The sequence below is a fragment of the Pongo pygmaeus genome, chromosome 8, assembly GCF_028885625.2.
Source record: "Pongo pygmaeus isolate AG05252 chromosome 8, NHGRI_mPonPyg2-v2.0_pri, whole genome shotgun sequence".
Taxonomy (NCBI): Eukaryota; Metazoa; Chordata; class Mammalia; order Primates; family Hominidae; genus Pongo; species Pongo pygmaeus.
This window is the reverse complement of record NC_072381.2, coordinates 13,116,036-13,128,775: the sequence shown is the minus strand read 5'-3', so window position 1 is coordinate 13,128,775 and position 12,740 is coordinate 13,116,036. Positions and strand designations below refer to the sequence as shown.

Genomic DNA, 12,740 nt, shown 5'->3' with positions numbered 1-12,740 from the left:
TACACCATATTATGTCAGAAGCAGTCAACATCGTTCCTTAACCTTAGGGGAGGGGTCAGAATTGCTGTTATGATCACCCTTTTATTCCAGTAAGAATAGATGTTAGACTTTTGTTAATCAGAACACGCTAACACTCTGCATATTCTAAGAGCAGTTATGAAGGGCCTGGGACTTTGCTTAGGACACTTTCTTGTATTATGTGCTGATCTTCAGTTATAGACCCTGCAGGCATCCTATGTGCTCCTGGACGTTCTAGGTGCTGGGTGCTGGGGTTTTTTTGGGTTTTTTTTTTGGTTTTTTTTTTTTTGAGATGGAGTCTTGCCCTGTTGCCCAGGTTGGAGTGCAATGATGCAATCTCGGCTCACTGCAGCCTCTGTCTCCCAGGTTCAAGTGATTCTCCTACTTCAGCCTCCCAAGTAGCTGGGATTACAGGCACCCACCACCATGCCCAGCTAACTTTTGTATTTTTTGTAGAGATGGGGTTTCACCATGTTGGCCAGGCTGGTCTCGATCTCCCAGCCTCAAGTGATCCTCCTGCCTTAGCCTCCCAAAGTTCTGGAATTACAGGCATGAGCCACCACACCCCACCTCTAGATGCTGTTGATGCTGCTGTTCTTTAAGCTTCTATTCAGCTTGGACAGTGGATCTGGACTGTAGTTATGAAGGGCACATTTCATTCTCTTCCCTGATAATTCTCGCTTTCTCTCTGTTGGAGGATCTGGGACTCTAGGGTCGATTTGGAGGGTAGGAGATGGAAGAGGGGGAAATCTTACGGAGGGAAACATTTGCAAAGCATATGCAGGGTGACATTCAACTCAGTCCTTGGGAGCAAAGTCCTCCCACACTCCGGTTCCTTTCTAGCACCTCTCCATCTTCAGATATCCCACCCACGCATTAGTAAATAGCAACGGGATCTTTCTTTCAAAAGCTGCCAAGATGTCAGCAGTGTTAGTACGCGTTCACCGCCTCTCTGGTTCGGTGTCATGGTGTTAATAGGACTTGGGGGGATATCTTTGGCACATTGGAACATCCACCAGATTTACTGGCAGATTTCTTTCCACACCAGCCAAGGACATTTTTCCTTCCTCATTTCTTTCTCGCTGGACAAGTGCAACAGTCAAAACAGAATTTGGATATTTTTCCCTCTCTGCCGGTACTGTCTCCTAGGACCAAGACCCAGACTGACCCATACTTATGTCAGCCTGTCATAAAGTGTCATGGGATGGAAAGAAAATCTGTGGAGATCTTGCTATCATTTTCTTCTTTCTTCTTTTGGAGTTGGGAAGGATGATAGGGGTGTTACCCTTCTCTAAGCTGCCTTAGAAGGACTGTCAACTTGTAATCAGAAGATCTCGACTGGCTCTGCCATTTCCAGAGGAATGACCATGGGCAGATCCCCTACTTCCCACAACCTCAGTTTTCCCTTCTATAAAATAGAACCTAGAACAGATAAACTGTCTCAGCGTGTTGTAAGGACCTAATTAGAACATACTTTTGAAAACACTTTCTAGAGTGATGAAAGGGCTTATTACTGGAAGCTGATTATTCTCAAGTATTGCTTTAAAAACCACATTAAAAAAAGGATTAGAAAAGCTGCCTGCTGCTGTCCAGGGGGTCCCGAAACATCCCATGGAGGAGTGGCAACATCAGTAGTGACAGGGGTTTGTGCTGGAGATGGGAACGGATGGAAGGGAAGCTATCTTCTGCGCTTTTTTCATTCAACAGAATTGATTGGGTTCTGTGCAAGGACGATATTTAAAAATATAGAGTATTGAATTATCAACAGATAACACACTCAAGTGAGTTCTCTACTACCTCTGACACCCATCCACCCAGTCCCCACACACCCTCCAAATAAGTAGCCACTGTTACTAGTTTCCTTTATAAACAGGCAGTAGTGTTTTAAAAATCATTATTTCAATCAGTTCTAGGGAACAGGTGGTGTTTGGTTGCTTGAATAAATTCTTTAGTGGTCATTTCTGATATTTTGGTGCACTCATCACGTGAGCAGTGTATACTGTACCCAGTGTATAGTCTTTTATCCCTCACCCTCTCCCACCCTTTCCACCAAGTCCCCAGAGTCCATTCTTAATCTCATGCCTTTGCATCCCCATAGCTTAGATCCCATTTATGAGTGAGAACATAAAATGTTTGGTTTTCCATTCCTGAGTTACTTCACTTAGAATAGTGGTCTGCAATTCCATCCAGATCTCTACGAATACAATTATTTCATTCCTTTTTATGGCTGAGTAGTATTCCATGACATATATAAACTACATTTTCTTTATCTCAGTGGAGTTGTTTGTTTTGTTTTGTTTTGTTTTGTTTGTTTTGAGATGGAGTTTTGGTCTGCTGCCCAGGCTGGAGTGCAGTGGCGCAATCTCAGCTCACTGCAACCTCCACCTCCCTAGTTCAAGCGATTCTCGTGCCTCAGCTCCCTGACTACCTGGGACTACAGGCGCCCAGCACCACAGCCAGCTGATTTTTGTATTTTTAGTAGAGATGGTGTTTTGCTGTGTTGGCCAGGCTGGTCTCAAACTCCTGACCTCAAGTGATCTACCCACCTCAGCCTCCCAAAATGCTGGGATTATAAGTGTGAGCCACCACACTCGGTCCTCAATGGAGTTTTTTGTTTTGTTTTGTTTTGTTTTGTTTTTTAATCCAAATATGTGTTATTACCACCGCCTTTGACACAAATGGCAACACACTGTGTACACTTCACTACACCTTGCTTAATTCATGAGTAGATCTGGGAAATTTTTCCATATGCATGGCCTGAGGGCTAGACTGAGTGAGAAAAAAAGATAAGAAAGAGACAGAAACCAAGGCCTTTGTCCATAATAAGGGATTTCTCCTGGAGTTTTTGCTGCACAGCTCCATGATTCAGCCCCTTTTGAGTCAGATCCCCCCATTGCTTCTAATTGTTTAGTGTTCAGAGTTCAGGTAGGTAAGGTTTTGGAGTTTTTAAAACTATATGCAGAGACTTCAGTTAAAATCAGTGGGAATCATAGGCTATGGTTGGCTTGCTTCATCTTGACTAGTGCTGGAATTGACATTTCTATCTGACTGGCTCTATTAAGAACATGTGTTCAAAGCCAGGATTGCTGGTTCAAGCCTGTAATCCCAGCAGTTTGGAGGGCTGAGGCGGGCAGATCACTTGAGGTCAGGAGTTTGAGACCAGCCTCGCCAACATGGTGATACAACATGGTGAAACCCCGTCTCTACTACACATACAAAAATTAGCCAGGCATGGTGGCACATGCCTGTAAGCCCAGCTACTTGGGAGGCTGAGGCAGGAGGATCGCTTGAACTTGAGAGGCAGAGGTTGCAGTGATCTGAGATCATGCCACTGCACTCCAGTCTAGGCAACAGAGCAAGACTCCCTCTCAAGGAAAAACAACAACAACAACAACAAAAATATGTTCAAGCTTTGGTGGAATATATAGCATGGAGGGAAAAAATGAACAGTATTTATTTTTTGATGATCAAAAGCAAATAGGAATGGGACAGGATCTGTAGTTTCTAAAGCGAGGTTTGAACCCCAAATAGACTAAAAATCAGATAGAACTCATTTCATTCACGTTTTTCAGAAAGGGCTCTAGAACAATTTAAAGGTATCCCCGCAAGTGTGCTGAGATCCTCAAGTTTAACAGATCATTTGGTCAAAAACAAAGATACTCATTCCTTAGAGATGGAGAAGTGTAGCTTATGGTCAACAAGTATTTGAGCACCTGTTAAGTATCTCTGTTTCTTTATTCTTCTTTGATACTGCACCCAAACTCAAAAGTGGTAGTATCTTAAAAATGTGTTATAAGGTAGAATCTGAAACCTTATCAATGAACTTTCTGTATTCCTACATGAAAATACATTGGCCTATCTTGTACTTTGAATGGATTTCTTACTCATGCGTGATTTCATAACATGAGGCATTGACCATTTGGAAAATAGTAGTTTTACCATGTTATGCAGACCTTCCAAATGTGGTGAGATTTAATTATACAATATAAAAATCATATTTGTTAATACCACTATTGATCTGATGGGGGAAAAAGTATTGGGAAGCTGTCAAACTCACAGTGGCAACTTTCCTAAAATTCTAATTTTTGCTTGAGAGCTCACACCCAGTCACTGGCAACCAATACTGTCAGTTGTTTTCTTTGAAGTGACAAGCTTACTTTGTTCACCTTCAAGAAAATGTCTATCAGATACCCAAATCTGAATAAATATAGTTGGCCCTTCATTTCATTCTTTCAAGTAAAAATAGTATTTCATGAAGAAAGCCACTAGTTCAGCTCAGAACTCAAGACAACCATCATACTTTGCTATGCGGAGGGGCTTTATGTGTATGCTTCATTTCTTCACACTTGCATGTATTAACAATGTGTATGCAAGGGTCAGGATTTAATAATTTTTAATCCTTCAGTGAAGACATTCTTTTTTTTTTTTTTTTGGGACGGAGTCTCGCTCTTTCGCCCAGGCCAGAGTGCACTAGTGGCGCTATCTTGGCTCACTGCAAGCTCCGCCTTCGGGGTTCACACCATTCTCCTGCCTCAGCCTCCCGAGTAGCTAGGACTACAGGCACCCGCCACCACGCCCGGCTAATTTTTTGTATTTTTAGTGGAGATGGGATTTCACTGTGTTAGCCAGGATGGTCTCGATCTCCTGACCTCGTGATCCGCCCGCCTCGGCCTCCCAAAGTGCTGGGATTACAGGTATGAGCCACTGCGCCCAGCCCAGTGAAGATATTCTTAAATTAAACTGGCATTTTTTTTTCTGCTTGCACATGGCACTGAAGAATGCAATGACTGCTAGAATCATCTGGTCCCACTGTCTTGATTTGCGCTATGAGGCTGGCAGTTTAACTTGCCTTGCTGTTGCACCAGCAGCGCAAATGACAAACAGTGAAAAAGACAAATAAATAACATCTTAGTAGTATTCTGAAAATAGTTTTGATCTCATGGACTGCCTAAAAGGGTGCTGGGGCCAGGTGCAGTGGCTCACGCCTGTAATCCCAACAGTTTGGGAGACCGAGGTGGGCTGATCACTTGAGATCAGGAGTTAGAGACCAGCCTGGCCAACATGGTGAAACCCTGTCTCTACCTAAAATTCAAAAATTAGCCAAGTGTGGTGGCACATGCCTATAATCCCAGCTACTCAGGAGGCTGAGGCATGAGAGTCGCTTGAACCCGGGAGGCGGAGGTTGCAGTGAGCTGAGATCATGCCATTGCACTCCAGCTTGGGTGACAGAGAGAGACTTTGTCTAAATAAGTAAGAAGTAAGTGAGTAAAATGAATGAATGAATGAATGGGTCCTGGGGTCCCCTAGGATTCTGCAGACTTTGGGAACTGCTGCTCTGGACTAAGTCAGTGATGGACAATGGTAGAAGAGAGGTATTGACTGAGCCGAGGGCTTAAGGAATGGGGGATTTAATGGTCTGAGTGCAGGGAGGTGTGTGACCTTAGTATGCGGCCCAGAATTTCAGGAGACCTTGAGTGAACATTGAGCTTGGAATGATTTCAAGAGCTGGGCTTCTAGCCCTGCTGAATAATGGGCAGCTGCATGGGCAGGGTTGGGCCAGATTGTAGGGGGCTGTGAAAACCTTTGTAAAGATTCCAGGGCTGAGACTCAGGAGACCCTGGATCGAGGGGGCTCCATCTGGACTTTGGAGAGTGACTAAGCATATACTGTTTTCAGAAAGCTTTTGAGCTATTTATAATCGTGCTACTCCCTGCTTTCTAGGTGAAGCCTATTAACGTATTCTGATTGTCATTACTCGGCCACTTGATTGGCCAAATAGAGCCAAAGCTGTGAAGTAGGTCGGATGGTGGTCTTTTTAATTTATTCATTTTTACCTTAATTCTATATATATTTACTAAACACCTATGGTGTGTCACTGGGAATACAAAAGGGAACCAGAGAAAAGAGCTCCAGGCCCTCCTTGAACTTAAATGGTAGTGGGATGAGGGAGAGACAGTCACTACATCAATGAATGTATCAGTCCATAGGAAAAATATCAGATAATGATAGGTGTTTGGCCAAGAATTAAAAGAGGGTAGGTCGGGCGTGGTGGCTCACGCCTGTAATCCTGACACTTCGGGAGGCTGAGGTGGGCAGATCACTTGAGGTCAGGAGTTCAAGACCAGCCTAGCCAACATGGTGAAACTCTGTCTCTACTAAAAATACAAAAATTAGCCAGGCATAGTGGCACATACCTGTAATCCCAGCTACTTGGGAGGCTGAGGCAGGAGAATTGCTTAAACCTTGGAGGCAGAGATTGCAGCGAGCTGAGATTGCACCACTGCACTCCAGCCTGGGTGACAAGAGCAAGAGTCTGTCTCAAAAAAAAAAAAAAAAAAAAAAGTAATATGATAGGAACTGGAAGCCACTTCAGGTTGAAGAGATGACTTTTAAACTGAAATCTGAAGGACACAGAACCAGCCATACAAAGATCAGGCAGAAAAGCATGCCAGGCAGACCAAGAAGCTATTGCAATTGGCCCCATGGTGAAAACAGCTTGGCCTTCTTGAGGGGTGGAAAAATAGGAATGAACATTGGTGGTGGGGAGAGAATGGAACAAGCTGAGTTTGGAGAGGTGAGCATGGGCTGGATCGTGTGGACATTTCTGAGCACGTGGGGGAAGACTAGATCTTTGTGCTTTGGGGAGCCGTTGAACGGCATGGTGAGATATGATGAGCCTTTGAGAAAAGGAACACTCTGGCAGCTGAGTGAACCACAGATTGCTGAGGGGCAAAAGCGGAAGCAGGGAGACCAACTGGGAAACCATTGGAACTGTCTAGGCAAGACTGGAGGCTTGGACTAGTGGGTAGCAGTGGCTCTGGGAATAAATGGCTGGCTCTGGGATATGTCTGGAAGGGGCGCTCTCCTGTGTTCTTCCCATTTGTCCTTGGTCTCAGACTACTGCTGTCCCTACTTTTCAAGACATTTGCTCTGTGCCATCTTCCTGCAGCACCTCGACCACCCCCAGGGTATTGGCCAATGTCATGCTTTGTGCTGCAAAATATGACACGTCCTTTGGGAATATTTGTACCTGAATTAATTAATAACATACCTAGTTGAAAATAGTTTTAGGGCAGAAATTTGCATCTCGATAGATGCAAGAATAGACAGGTCCTTGATAGGTTTTAAAATAGAGTTCTGGGTTCTAACTGGGTGTCACTTGACCATTCTGAGGTTAGTTGCTTTATCTGTAAAATTGGCTATAATATACCTACTATGGTTTATCCATATCACTGTAATAATAAAAAAAAAAAAAACAAGGTAACATACTAATAAGGACAGAGTTTTGGTTATGTGTGAGGTGTTATGTTACAGCTCTCATATCCCTGTATATCCCATAAGATCTCGAGGCGGACGGGCGTTTATTCCATCCACAAGGAAAATCCTTCCTACGTGCTTAGCACTGTGTCATGGGTTATGGAGAATGTAGTGGAAGAATTAGACCTGGTCTCTGAAGTCAAATGATGAGATATAATTAACCCACATGAAATATGGGTATTCCTGCTGGGCCACAGGAAATGGGAAAATTTGGTGGAGGTGAGAGACGATGAATTTAGACAGGGGAGGGATGTGTGCAGGCGCTGGGGTGAGCCAGCACACAGCAGAGGACAGGGCTGCATACCAGGGAATGGAGGGTCGATGAGGGTGCACGGGTCAGTGGACCCACACTGGGAGTTCCTGGCTTGTTTTTGAGTGTAGGCAGTTCACACTCGAAGAAGATTGCCCTCCAGCAAGGAGGGGTCAGAATTTGTGACTATACTGTGTATGGTGTATCATTTCTTTCTTTTTTGTTTTGCCATCAAATGAAAGTTTTATTGAAACACAGTTATTACTCTTCAACAGGGACAAATGCTATATTATTGTTACATGTTTAGTTTCCTGTTTTACAGGGATTACTTTTTTGTTTTTGTTTTTGTTTTGTTTTTGAGACGGAGTCTCTCTCTGTCACCCAGGCTGGAGTGCAGTGGGCGATCTCCGTTCACGGCAAGCTCCGCCTCCCGGGTTCATGCCATTCTCCTGCCTCAGCCACCCCAGTAGCTGGGACTACAGGTGCGCGCCACCACACCCGGCTAATTTTTTGTATTTTTAGTGGAGACGGGGTTTCACCGTGTTAGCCAGGATGGTCTCGATCTCCTGACCTTGTGATCCGCCCGCCTTGGCTTCCCAAAGTGCTGGGATTACAGGCGTGAGCCACCGCGCCCGAACTACAGGGATTACTTTTTTAAAAAATTCGTTTTATTTTGGAATAATCTTAGATTCACAGGCGTTGCAAAGAAATGTACAGACAGGTCCCAGGCACCCCTCACCCCTTGTCCCCTACTGTTAATATGTTGTATAACTATAGTGCAATATCAAAACCAGGCAGTGACACTGATGAAATCTGCAGAGTTTATTCAGGTGTTAGTATTCAATCATTATACAGGCACTCATTTGTGTACATGTGTAAAACTGTGCAAGTTTATTACGTGTATCTTACTGTAAAATGTACAAAAGTAATTACTTTTAATGGCAAAAATGGCAAAAACCGCAATTACTTTTTGCACCAACCTAATAGTCACACAGGCAGTCATTTATGTAGACGTTTAAAACTCGAGGCCCGGCACGGTGGCTCACGCCTGTAATCCCGTCTCTACTAAAAAATACAAAAAAAATTAGCCGGGCCTGGTGGCGGGCGCCTATAGTCCTAGCTACTCGGGAGGCTGAGGCAGGAAAATGACGTGAACCCGGGAGGTGGAGCTTGCGGTGAGCCGAGATCGTGCCACTGCGCTCCAGCCTGGGCGACAGAGCGAAACTCCGTCTCAAAACAAACAAACAAAAAACTCGATGCAATTTTATCACGTGTATCTTCCAGTAACCCCACCACAATTAAGATACAGAACTGTCCCATCACCAAGTGGCTTCTTCCTGCTACCCCTTTTAAGCTACCCTTCCCCTCACCTATCCCTGAACTCTGGCAACCCTTAATCTTTTCTCCATATCTATAATTTTATTTCAGGTGTTATGTACATATAATCATACTGTATGTGCCTTTGGAGATTGTCTTTTTTCATTCAACATAATTTCTTTGAGGTTAATCGAAGTTACTGGATTCCCTTTCATTGCTGAGTAGTATTCCATGGTGTAGATGCACTGCTGATTGCTTAAGGAGTCGCGTACTGAAAGACATTACGGTAACTTCCAGTTTTTAGCTATTACGAATAAAGTTGTGAACATTCACGTACAGAGTGTTGTTAGGCATAAGTTTTCACTTCTCTGTTACACATGCCCAAGCGTCCCATTGCTGGGTTGTGTGGTAAGTCCATTTTTAGTGTTAAAAGAAACTCTGAAATTAATTTTCCAAAGGTCCTGTACCATTTATATTTCTACCAGCAATGGATAAAGCATCCAGTTCCCTGCCTCGTTGCCAGCATTCGATGTAATTACTATTTCTTATTCTAGCTGTTTTGATAGGTGTGTAGTGCTATCTCATTATGGTTTTAAGGTTTTGCTTTTTAAAAAATTAAGATACGATTTATATGCCACAAACTCACCCTGGATAAGAGTAGATTTCATATTATGTTCTTTACCATAATTAAAAAAAAATCTATAGCTTTAAAAGTTTTTGGGTAGAGTAAAAAAAAATCTATAGCTATGAATAGCGTAAACAGTTGAGTCTGTAACTGTACAATTAAGTGGTTTTCAGTATATCCACATATATGTGTAACTGCTACCACTTTTAACTTCAGAACATTTTATAACCCCCAAAAGAAACCCCAGATCCATTTTACTGATCAATCTCAGTTCTTTGCTTCTTCCAAGCCCTAGCAATTGCTAGTCTCTGTCTCTATGACTTTGCCTACTCTGGACATCTCATATACAGAAAATCTTACACTATTGTGTAACATTTGTCTGTCTCAGGCTAGTCTCACTTAGCATAATGTTTTCAAGCTTCGCTCATATTGTAGTATGAATCAGTACTTTGTTCTTTTTTATGGCTGAATAATATTTCATGGTATGGGGCTATCACATTTTGTTTATTCATTCAGCAGTTGGGCATTTGGTTTGTTTCCACTCTTGCCTGTTATAAATAATGCTGCTATGAACAGGTTTTTGTACGGATGTAAGCTTTCATTTTTCATGGGTGTATAACTAGGAGTGGAATTGCTGGGTCAGATGGTAACTATGTTTAGCCTTTGCAGGAGCAGCCAGACTGTTTTCCAAGGCAGCTGCACTATTATTTTACATGCCCACTAGCGGTGTATGAGGGTTGCAATTTCTTTACGTCTTCACTAGTAGTTGTTATTGTCTATCTTAATGATTTTAGTCATCCTAGTGGGACTCAAGTGGTATCACATTGTGGTTTTAATTGGCATTTCCCTAATGACTAATGATGTTGAGCATCTTTGGGGTGCTTATTGGGCATTTGTATAGTGTCCTCTTGGGAGAAATGTCCATTCAAGTCCTTTGCCCGTTTTTTAACTAGGCCGTCTTTTTATTGTTGAGTTGTAATAGTTCCCTGTTTATTATGGATACTAAACCCTTATCACATGTATGATTTGTATACATTTTCTCCCATTGTGTGTGCTGTCTTTTCACTGTGGGATTTTGTTTGTTTGTTTTTTGAGACAGAGTCTCGCTGTGTCACCCAGGCTGGAGTGCAGTGGCACGATCTTGGCTCACTGCAGCCTCTGCCTCCCGGGGTCAAGTGATTCTCCCACCTCAGTCTCCCAAGTAGCTGAGATTACAGGCATGCACCACCATGCCCAGCTAACTTTTGTATTTTTAGTAGAGACAGGGTTTCACCATGTTGGCCAGGCTGGTCTCCAACTCCTGACCTCAAGTGATCTGCCCACCTCAGCCTCCCAAAGTGCTGAGATTACAGCATGAGTCACTGTGCCCAGCCTCAGTGTGGTTTTAATTTGCATTTCTCTAATGGCTAATGATGTCAATCATCTTTTCATCTGCACATTTACCATCTGTCCGGCCTGTTTGGTAAAATGTTCATATCTTTTGCCCATTTTTTTTTTTTGCCATTTCTTTTTATTAGAGCTATGACTGTAAACATTCCCTTTATAGTATGTTGAAAGTTTTTTTTTGTTTTGTTTCCTTTAGTTTTTTTTTTTTTTTTTGAGACAGGGTTTCACTCCCATAAGCCAGGTGGGAGCGCAGTGGTGTACTCTTGGCTCACTGCAACCTCTACCTCCCAGGCTCAAATGATCCTCCTGCCTCAGCCTCCTGAGTAACTAGGACTACATATGCACGCCACCACCCTGCTAATTTTTGTATTTTTAGTAGAGACAGGTTTCACTATGTTGCCCAGGCTGGTCTCGAACTTCTGACCTGAAGTGATCTGCCTACCTCAGCTTCCTAAAGTGCTGAGATTACAGGCATGAGCCACCACTCCCTGCCGTTTTGAAATTCTTCTTTGCATCAGTGTTAAGATGGATTAGGGACACAACTATTAAGCTACTCATAGCTATAGATTCTTTTTAATTCTACCCCAAAACTTTTAGAGCTATAGATTTTATATATATATATATATATATATATATACTATTTTATTTATTTATTTATTTTTTGAGACAGCCGTCACCCAGGGTAGAGTGTAGTGGCATGACCTTGGCTCACTGAAACCTCCGCCTTCTGGGTTTAAGCAATTCTTGTGCCTCAGCCTGTTGAGCAGCTGGGATTACAGGTACCCACCACCATGCCCAGCTAACTTTTGTATTTTTAGTGGAGAGGAGTTTCACGATGTTGGCTAGGCTGGTCTCAAACTCGTGACCTCAAGTGATCTGCCCACCTCGGCCACCCAAATTGCTGTTATTAAAGACGTGAGCCATCGTGACCTGCCTAGTGGTATAGTTTTTTTTTTTTTTTTTTTTTTTTTTTTTTTTTTTTTTTTTAGATGGAGTCTCGCTCTGTCACCCAGGCTGGAGTGCAATGACGCAATCTTGGTCACTGCAACCTCCACCTCCTGGGTTCAAGTGATTCTCCTGCCTCAGCCTCCTGAGTAGCTGGGATTACAGGTGCATGCCACCACACCTAGCTAATTTTTGTATTTTTAGTAGAGATGGGACTTCACCATTTTGGTCAGGCTGGTCTCGAACTCCTGACCTCAAATGATCCACCCACCTCGGCCTCCCAAAGCGTTGGGATTACTGGCATGAGCCATTGCACCCGGCTGATTTTTTTTTTTTTTTTAAATTATGGTAAACACATAATATGAAATCTACTCTTAACAAAATCTACAGTATTGTTAACTGTGTGTACACTGTTGTATAGCAGATTTCTAGAACTTTTTCATTTTGCATGACTGAAACTCTATTTTGTTGCCCTTTCCTTAACTGAGTCCTCACCTCTCCAGCCCCTGGCAAGTAGCATTCTTTCTGTTTCTGTGAGTTTCACTGCTTGAGATCCTTTATATAAGTGGAATCATGCAGTATGTGTCTTTCTATGACTGGCTCATTTCACTTAGCTTAATGTCCTCAAGGGTCCTCCATGTTGCAGCGTGTGACCATGGCTATTGATTTTGATTGGTGGTAGCTCACTTTTTTTTTTTTTTTTTATTGAGACGGAGTCTCTCTCTGTCGCCTAGGCTAGAGTGCAGTGACATGATCTCAGCTCACTGCAACCTCTTGCCTCCCAAGTTCAAGCAATTTTCCTGCCTCAGCCTCCGAGTAGCTGGGACTACAGGCACATGCCGCCATGCCCAGCTAATTTTTATATTTTTAGTAGAGACGGGG

The 12,740-nt window shown here is 43.1% G+C and overlaps 1 protein-coding gene across 5 annotated transcripts in view; it reads left to right on the top strand.

The window, feature by feature from the left end:
- Positions 1–12,740, top strand: part of CCDC3 (coiled-coil domain containing 3) — a 177,318-nt gene that overhangs the window by 78,599 nt on the left and 85,979 nt on the right. The gene's annotated exons all lie outside the window — the stretch shown is intronic.